We start from the raw sequence: 10,064 nt of genomic DNA on the forward strand, positions 1-10,064 counted from the left end.
GTCGCTGGTTCGAAACCCTGGGCTTGCCTGGTCAAGGCACATATGGGAGTTGATGCTTCCAGCTCCTCCCCATCTTCTCTCTCTCTCTCTCTCTCTCTCCCTCTCTGTCTCTCTTTCTCCCTTTCTCTCTCCACTCTAAAATGAATTTAAAAAAATTTTTTTAAAAATCTTAAAAATAAATAAAAAATAAAAAAATAAACTTAAAAAAGAGTCCTCCTGAGCCCATCGTTTTCTCTTTCAGCCTATTAATTCCACGCCGTTCCCACTCAGGACCTGGGATTACTAGCCACGCTGGTTTGCAGCAGGTACTAGTGTCTTTAGCTTTTTTGTTTGTTTTGTTTTTTTAACAGCCCGATGAAACATTTAAGTATGCCGGCAGCTTGAGGGCGATACGACACATGCAACTGTCCGTGTACATCATTGTCCTTAGCCCACCTCTGGGTAGCTTGTCCAGTAAAAGGGGTCCCTTGGTTACTAGTAATTGTTAGTGGGCAGCCATAGGCCGCTGAAAGGCCCTTTAAAGCCTGTGTGATGTGTTTTTGGGGTAGACACTTCCCAGGCTGGTGGCAGTATTTACTGCTGTGAAGACGTACCGGACTCCCCCGTTTTCTGGCCTGGGGCCTAGGGAATCTACCTGCCACGACGGCAGTGGCTTCTCCCCACTAGCTGTCTGTCCTGGGGCGGTAACCAGGCGTCTCCTCCATGGGTATTGCTGTGCACACCACAGGCACTGCCTCACAGCCTCTTTGGCCTCTGCACGGGGCACAGCTAGTCCCCAGCGCTTGTGTAACAAGGCCCGTTGTATGAGCCCTTACATGTCCCAGCTTTTTGTGTAACCACGCTGCGATCACGGCTGGCTTTGGGGTCTGCATGTTCGCTCGGACCCGTGCCAAGGCATCTGCAGCATCATAACCAGGGGCCTGCAGGGGTCGATGTCCAGAAACATGGTAAACCGTGGCTCCTTTCTGTAAGCCACGCTTTTACAGGTCCCACCATATTTTTTTTTCTCATCGAGGGCAGTGGCCAATAGCCAAGTTTGAGCAGCCCAACTGGGAAACCACAATGTCAGGCCATGACATACACAGCCAGATGTCTATGCCGAGGTGCAGGTGTCCAGTGTCCCTTATGAGAACCAGCTGTACTGCTCGTAGCTTGGCCCGCCGGCTGGCTTGTCCTGCACTTGTCTCAAACCCAGGGTCTCTGTTTGAGGCGACAGCCGTCCATGTCAGCGGCTGCCCCTTACAGGACCCACCCATGTACATGTTTTCACGCAGCGGAGGCAGCTTCTCCTCTTGATACGACGCTCCTGTACTTTATCTAGGGCCGGTTCTATTTCCCGTGTTGTTGTTACAAACTGTATGGGTCCCAGCAAGGAGTGCAGCTCCCGCGTCAGGCGACGAGATGAGAATGGGCCTGTTGTTTTAGATACACACCCCACTTGGTCAAGGCGGGAGTCTGCGCCACCCCACTTGGAGGGCGTTTAGCCTAAGAATGAAGCCAGCCTTTGACCAGGTGTGTGGTCTGCACTGTGACTGGCTGTGGCCCTGCGATGCTCGCACAGGCCAGCAAGGCGGCGCGCATCGCTGCCAACTGTGTCTCCACGAGCGGGTCCTGGACAGCAGCTCCCTTCCACGTCTGGGACCGAAAGCCAAGGGCTACTTTCCGACCACCCTGCTTTTGCCGAAGACCCCAGACAAACCCTGTTCCCTCAACGTAGACCGTCAGTAGGAACAGCAGGGCCGGGTCTACTCCCTGTAACGCCTGGGCTTGTGCCACGTCCTGCTTGGTGACACTGAAGGCATGCTCTGTCTCGGGCTATGTCTCTGTCCTAGGGCTCACTCTTCCGGGTTAGCCGATACTGGGGTTTGGCCAACAAGGCCAAGTGGGGTATAAAGGCTCGCCAGAACCCTAGCAGACCCACGTAGGTCTGTAACTGTTTCACAGAGTTTTCAGTCAGGGCTATGTTTGAGTTTTGTCAATTACTGCCTTAGGCATCAGCTTTGTCTTACCCAACCAGACAACATTCAAGAACTTGACAGAGCAACCAGGTCCCCGGACCTTGTCCTCACTGATGGCCCACCCTCGGCCTGTCAGGTCTTTTTCAGACCTTGGCTGCCATTTTGAGATCTGTAAGGGAATCAGAGGTTAGCATTGTGTCATCAATGTCATGGAGCAATTGCACTGCCCCAGGGTGGTTCCACGTGGCCAAATCCTGGGCCACCAGGCCATGACACAGAGTAGAGCTGTGCACATATCCCTGTGGCAGGACTTGAAGTGTCCACTGCCGACTTTCCCATGTCAGGGCCAACTGCTCTTGACAAGCAGCATCAATGTCCACAGAAAAGCAAACATTGGCCAAGTCCCTCCACAGTGGCACCAGCCCCGTTCCACTGAGAATCGGTCCAGCAGCTCCATGGTGCTGGGAGAGCAGCATGCAGGGGCGGGGTGACCTTGTTCAGCTCTCGGCAGTCCACTGTCACATGCCAGGAACCGTCAGGCTTCTGGACAGGTCACACGGGGGAGTTGTACGGGCTGTGTGTTGGCCGAATGATTTTAGTTCTTTTCAGTTTTAAAATGATCTGGCCAATTTCTTCATGCCCCCCCCCCCCGGAGGGAATACTGCCTCACCGACACAACCCGGGTCGCCTGGGGGAGGTGCAGGGGAGCGCGGTGGGGATGTCCTCTCCCCACCTCCCCACCTCCCCACCGTCTTCACCGCTCATACCAGCACCCGAATTCTCCCTGGGGGGTGTTCACAGCCAGTCCGGCCAGGACATCGGCCTCAAGGGTGGATTTTGCAACAGGGGATCTACAAACCTCATATGCCCTAGGAGGCAGTCTGCCAATCCCCGTAGTCACAGTGCTCTTACGAACCCGTATTTGGAACCTGCCATAGCCCTCAGGGTCGCCAGGGGTCCCTGGAATAATAGGTCTGGGTTGCTAAAAATCAAAGTAGAGTCTGCACCTGTGTCCACCAAAGCTAGGACATGCTGGACATGGCAGGGGGACCAATAAATGGTTAATTTAACATGAGGCCTCCAGCCCTGGCCTTGTCGGCCCCCACCCCCGCAGTCAGACAGATAATTAGCGAGAGTCGGGTCCCGCTTCTCAATCATGCCAGAGCCGACACCAGCCAACCTTCAGGAGCCTGCCGTCTGTCCGTGTGTCCGGCTGCACTGCCCTTCGCCTTCTCACCGCGCAGCTGAATATTCTCGCTCGCTCGCTCAGACCGGGGAGAACTGACCTCGGGGGCCCTGCCTGTATTTACACTGCCCGGGCTGTTCCAGCTCTCCTCCCTGCGCTGCAGCCGAACCACCTGGCCCGCCCCTTCTCTGTGGGCTGCTGGGACCTTTGGTGCGCTAACTGTTCGAAGTTCTCCGGACCCTCTCCGGCCAGAGAGGGACCGTCCCCGGTCCTTTGGCAATGTCCAGTTTGCCAGATACGTTGTTACTGAATACATGTGGGCTAACATTCCGCCTGCTGCTCCCCCCCAACACTCCTCCTCCCCCCGGGTTTGTGCCTCCACAGGGCAAGGCGTTCCTCCGCACCCAGCACTAACCTTGTTTTGAACACCCGGCTGGCTGTACCACGTGTCAGGGGTAAGAGGGTTTGGGGAGGTAAGGCCGTGTTGAGGGAAAAAAATGTACGAGGAGTCCGCATGGAGGGAGAGGAAGTTACAGAAGCGGCTACACACCTTATTTCCCAAGACCAGTTTTATACGGTGCAGAAGAATTCAGGCATGTAGACCCCACTTCTGCTTAAGTAAAACTATAGCTAAGGCCGCAGGTGATATAACTGCGGGAGCAACTGCGCACGCGCTCCCACTCCCGGGTCCCTGTGCTTTGGCACAGTTACTGCGCATGCGCTCCCACTCCGGGTCCATGTGCTTTGGCACAGTTACTGCGCATGCGCTCCCACTCCCGGGTCCATGTGCTTTGGCACAGTTACTGCGCATGCGCTCCCACTCCCGGGTCCATGTGCTTTGGCACAGTTACTGCGCATGCGCTCCCACTCCGGGGTCCATGTGCTTTGGCACAGTTACTGCGCATGCGCTCCCACTCCCGGGTCCATGTGCTTTGGCACAGTTACTGCGCATGCGCTCCCACTCCCGGGTCCATGTGCTTTGGCACACTGTGCAGGTGCTCCGGGCTCTATCTAGCTCCTAACTGGGCTCTCACAGTACGTAGCCTCCCTAATCAAAACGGCAACAAGGCTGTCCACTCTGGGTTTCTCATGTAGAGCAGCAGTGCTGTTTCTTTGAAATGGGGGCTCGATTCCTCACACAACTCTTATCTCTTAGGCTCTGGGCTCCTGCGCTTCTGGGTCCCTGTGTGGCCCTGAGGCCTCCCTGCCTCCAGACACTGACTGATGGAGTCTTATTGCTCTGCAGCGTATCACGTGAGCATAGCAGAGAGCGACTGATCAATCTCTGAACAGAAAGCAGGAGGCCTACAACGGCTTGGAGTGAGAGGCCATAAATTTAAAGGCCAATTTTTCGGGGGAGGAGGAAAATTCGATACAGGCTAATATCCTTGCAGGAAACCCACCCATTGAACAAGGAATACATTTAACCTGCCTATTGGCTCCCACTTCCAAATGTGGTTCTACTTCCCTTTCTAACCTGATTTCCCCTTCCTAGGCCCAACTGGGGAATGAATTCTCAATTCATTTCCTTTTAACTAGAGCACATTTACATGAAAACAGCTGCATGAGGCTAGTGGTTATTGTATTGGATAGTGAGCCCCAGAGAGACCCAAGTGGGAGTCCCCAGACCATCACATGCTCTGTCCTCATCCTCTCAGTGCTGGAAGCAGGTGGAGGTGGTTGAGGCTTTGGTGGGAGGAAGGCCCTCTTTGCTGAGTGTGGCACACCTAAGTGCCAGCCCCATCGTGTGATTGAACGTGGGCGTCAGCCCTGGCCTCCCCATGACCTTCCAGGTCCTCAGCCAGAAACTCCCCTGACACCAAGGCTCCTTCAGTATTTAAACCCTTTGGATTGAATGCTTCAGTTCAGTTTTAAAAAATTCCTTCATTGACTCATGCCAGGCACATTTGCCATGACTCAAAGCTTCACACTCCTTGTATGAGCATCTCCTACAAAACCACGTCCTGAAGCACACCTCCCATTCTCAGCTGCCTCTATACTTGATGTCATTTTATTAGCAGCGGAACAATGACACCTGGTGTAAGCCAACGACTCAGGCCGGACCTCAGTTTAGCAACCTTGCTACTTGAGTTCTGGCTAAGACAGAATTCAGAGTCAAGACTCAAACTGTAAGAGAGAGTTTATTTAGAAAGACACAGAGGTAGACGTGTGTTTTTCCACTGTGTGAATTTTGCCCGCTGGGTGCGAGCTAGGATTAAAGCTAATAGCCCACCAGTTCTTGGCTCCATTGTTTCATTACCGTCTGTCTGAATCAACCTGAACCTGCATGGGCCAGGCCGCAGTGATGGTGGCCGTGGCTACTTGCCATACATTTGGTGTAGTCTGTGGCAGGATTCGATACAGATTGGTATGGAGCCACTGCCACCTTTGAGTGGTGGAGTAGAGGACTGGCTGTTGTTATGGTTCCCCATGGCTGTCCTTTTGGGGACCTTAGGCTGGCTGACTTTTACAGCCATGCATGAGGAAACTGACAGCTCTGTGGAAGAGACTTCCTGGGACCTGCAAACCGAGCAGTGGAAGGAGCTGGAGCGAACATGGGAGAAAGAGATCCGACCCTGGAGCTGGCGCAAGCACCGGAGGAGGCCGACCAGGTTTGTGAGATTCGCTTGGAAATGGAGCAGCCGTTGGAGAAGGAATCAGAGGTTCGTGAGTCGCAGATTGCCGTGGGCGTTGTGGGGAGCCAGTAGCGGTGGGAGTCTGGGGCTGGGGCAACAAGGCCCATGGAGCAGAAGGCAGCAGCCTGGGGCTCAATCCCGGCAGCTGGTGCTGGTGTTTCCAGTTCCTCTTTGCAGGATGAGGAGAATCAGGCTGGAGTTGCAACCCACAGTCTCCAGAAGATGAGAGCCCAGCAGCAAAGAGTACCTACTATGCCCCTGGAAGGTCTGTGATTTTAGGACATAGGGGTGGATTCCATCATGCTCTCCAGAGCAGAGATGGAAATGCTGACTGCCATTGCCACGTGCTCCTCTTTGGGAGAGTGTAAGACCTGCCAGGACGGCAGGGATGAGGGGGGTGGCTGAGACCCCATGTTTGTGGATTGTTTCCTGGACTACAGCTGGAGTGAGCACTGGCTCCTTTGTTGGATGGACTTACGGATTTTGGACAATGTGAAATACCTGATGGGGGTGGGGGCGCCTTTGCTGGAAGCACTCCCCTGCCCCAGGGAAGCTTTTCCCATGGCTAGAAAACAGGCCAAGGACATTTTGCACTTTTGGCAAAGTGCTCAGAGATTGGTGAAATGTACTTTTGTAATTGTTGTAACTGTATGATTTGTCATGTTGTAATTTGTATAATGTGTCTAATTTCCTTGTGCAGGAATACCTGTGCTTTAGATTTTGAAGCAAGCAAATGGGGTGGAATGTTGGTCAAATGAGTTTTTAAATATGATGTATATGTTTGCTCGCTATGGGTATGGGAGACGGGCTGTAGGTTGGCAAAGTTATTATAGCCTAAGGCTTAGTTTTTTTTGTTTGTTTGTTTTTTTGTTTTGTTTTGTTTTTAAACAGAGACAGAGAGAGAGTCAGAGAGAGGGATAGATAGGGACAGACAGATAGGAACGGAGAGAGAAGCATCAATCATCAGTTTTTCGTGGCGACACCTTAGTTGTTCATTGATTGCTTTCTCATATGTGCCTTGACCGCGGGCCTTCAGCAGACCGAGGAACCCCATGCTAGAGCCAGCGACCTTGGGTCCAAGCTGGTGAGCTTTTGCTCAAACTAGATGTGCCCGCGCTCAAGCTGGCGACCTCGGGGTCTCGAACCTGGGTACTTCCGCATCCCAGTCCGACACTCTATCCACTGCGCCATGGCCTGGTCAGGCCTAAGACTTAGTTTTAAGACTAAGCTTTTCCCCACACTCTTGACTGTTGCATGATAGGGGGTGGTGCACTCTTAAGAGGAATCCCATATATGCCTCAGATAAGTGACTCTGTATCAAAGACTTCCTTGTTTGTATATTGGATTAAAAGTTTTGATTTCTACACTATAAAATGGGGCAGAGGAGCCCATGTGGGAGAGGAGAGCAGAGAAAGGCCACGTGGAGAGGAGAAGCAGCCAAGGTGGTGGAGTGCTGAAGGAGAAGCCAGTTTGTGCAGAGAGAAGGAGATGGGTATAAGGCCAGTAGCCTCACCAGCCTTATTCACCTCTGTTCCCCATTGTTGGGCAGATAAAATATATTATGCTTACTTTGTTAAAGATGGCTCTGCCTCCGGGGAAGCCTGTTGTCCAGGTGATAATATTAGTTGCCCTTCTGGCTTGGGATGGGCATGATTATATTAATGTGTATTGGGGGAGAGCTTTTGCGCCAAAAGGTTTTAAGGGAAGAGAGATCACATTGTTCCAGGGAAGAGTGATTACGTTCTAGGAGGAGCCCGTGCTGGAGGAGAGCAGAGAGGAGAGCAGAGAAAGGCCACGTGGAGAAGAAGAGAAGCAGCCAAGATGGCGAAGTGTTGAAGAAGAAGCCAGTTTGTGCAGAGTTTGTGCAAGAGAAGCAGATGGGGAGCAGAGGTGAATAAGGCTGGTGAGGTAGAACCTTTGATTCTAGGAAACTCGGATAAGTCAGTGGCATTGGGAGCCCTGAATGGAAAGGGAAGTGTTTTCCCACTGTGTGTATTTCTTGCCCACAGGGTGCGAGCTAGGATTAAAGGTAATGGCCCACCAGTTCTTGGCTCCGTTGTTTCATTACCGTCTGTCCAAATCAAATGCGAACCTGCATAGGCCAGGTGGCTGTGATGGTGGCCGTGGCTACTTGCCATACACGTAGAAGAAAGGGGCTCAGGAAATTAGTTACAGAGGCAAAGTGAGGGCCCTTGGAGAGTGAAAGTGAGAGAGAAGGAAAGAGGGAGGGAAGGAACAAGGGAACTGAAAGAGGGCCAGAAGGAGGGAGAGGGAGAGGGAGAGAATGTGCTCCAGAAGAGAAAAGAGAAAGGAAGGAAGGAAAGAAGAAAGGGAAGGGAGGGGAGGGGAGGGGAGGGGAGGGGAGGGGAGGGAAAGTGCAGGGCCAGTGGCCGCCTTGGCCAAGGAAGGAAAGAAGAAAGGGAGGGGAGGGGAGGGGAGGGGAGGGGAGGGGAGGGAAAGTGCAGGGCCAGTGGCCGCCTTGGCCATGCAGGTTCTCATTGGAATCAAGCAGACATAACCGAACTGTGAGCCAGAAAATGGTGGGCCATTCCATTTATTAAAGTCTCCTAACAGCGGACAGACGAGCAAGTAGGCAGGGAAGACCGCTTTCCTCGCCTCAGGGTTCCCAAAACCCAGGACTCATTCTCTGGACTCTCTCTCCGGACTCTCTCTGGATTCTCTCTGCACTCCTCTGCAAAGCAGCCTGGGGGAATAAAACCTTCCCCAGCAAAGAATAGCAAACGTTCACCCCTCCCAAGCAGGAAGGCAATCCGGGACTTGCTATCTGCCGCCCTGAGGGCAAGCACCTGCAGCCTCCCATAGACTATACACACAGGGCCATGGCTCTGTCCCCAGACTAGGGGCAAACTTAAAAAACAAGACAACACATTTGTTTACCCAACAGAAGGAAAGGGAAAGGAAGGAAAGAAAAAAGAAAAGAGAGACAGCATGCATGCAGGGGGCGTCTCTGAACCTAGGGCTTTTATCTGGAGGCCTTCGGGGAGGATCCCAATAGAACATTCATCAGTTTTCCAGGTGTGCCTCTTGTGGTCTCCTCTGATTGGTCGGCACTGGGGCCATGAGTCAATGCAGCTGGTCCTGATGTCAGCCATGGTGTTACTCTGCCTGGTTCTCCTGCTTTTCTGGGCCCAGAGCTGACACACCACTGAGGCCTAGATGTCATCTCCAGGGGTTCATGCTTAAAGGAGTGGTCGTGCAAGGGCTTGTAGGCACTGGGGCACTCCGCCCTGGTGACCCTCTGCACCTGGCCCCTCGTTCCTTCTCTGCTCGTGTCTAACTGACTTCTAAAATTTTACTGGGGTGAAGGAGGTGGGTGCTGCATGCTTTGGCCATGGCAGAGCTGTGACAGCCCCATGCTTGGCACCAAATCATCATGGCCCATCCCAACCCAGGGACCTGCTGACTCCTTTCCAACAGCTCTTCTGTGACTGCTGAGCCAGCGAGGGACATGCAGGGGGGAGGGGGGGGAGAAGCAGGGAGGGGAATATGGAGAGACAAATGGCCAGAGTTTGGGAGGAAACTTTAGTGTTAAAAATATGTTCAAATAATTGCAGTTCCCAATGATGGCCAATAGAGTGAATGACTAAAAATGAGCAGGGGATGGGTGTGCCACACAGGGCAGAATGGGACACCTGTCAAAATGAGCAAGAGTGAGTTGGGTGGGTGGGGACTGATGGCAAACTGCCTTGTCACTGTCAGCTGAGTTACAGACCAGTGCTCCCCTCCCCTGCTGCTGACGCCAGCTCCACGCAGCGCCGGAAGCTCACCTGTAGCCGGCCCTCCATCGTCTGCGGAGAAAGCGTCTCAGCTCTCACTTCCTCTCACTCCTGCAGGGGACTCAACTAACTTCCGGGTGGAAAGCTATTTTTCCAACGTCCATAAAACGTGTGAACCTGACTTGCTTTCTAGGAGTGGTCATTTTGGAAGAAACTGTGACCTAACGGAGGTGTGAATTCTGGGACGAATGGCTATTTTATTGCTCTCTAAACTATCTCCAAGGATAGTTGGAAGACAGGAGCGTGTGTTTCTATTAGACAGCTATTGTCTGATCTGCATTCCCCTGGGTGCTCTTATGGACATGGGGACCCTGGCTGGAAAACACTGCCTATTGGAGGCTGATTTCTGAAAGCTCAGCAGGACCCATTCAGGGCCCTAGTTTGCCCATCATTCTCTTCCTTCTGCTTTTGCAACGGGGGTGGGAGGTTGGGGGGCAGCGACACCCCTCATCCTCAGTCTGTTTGGGATGAGTCACAACTGTGAAGA

The sequence above is a fragment of the Saccopteryx leptura genome, chromosome 5 (genome assembly GCF_036850995.1).
Source record: "Saccopteryx leptura isolate mSacLep1 chromosome 5, mSacLep1_pri_phased_curated, whole genome shotgun sequence".
NCBI lineage: Eukaryota > Metazoa > Chordata > Mammalia > Chiroptera > Emballonuridae > Saccopteryx > Saccopteryx leptura.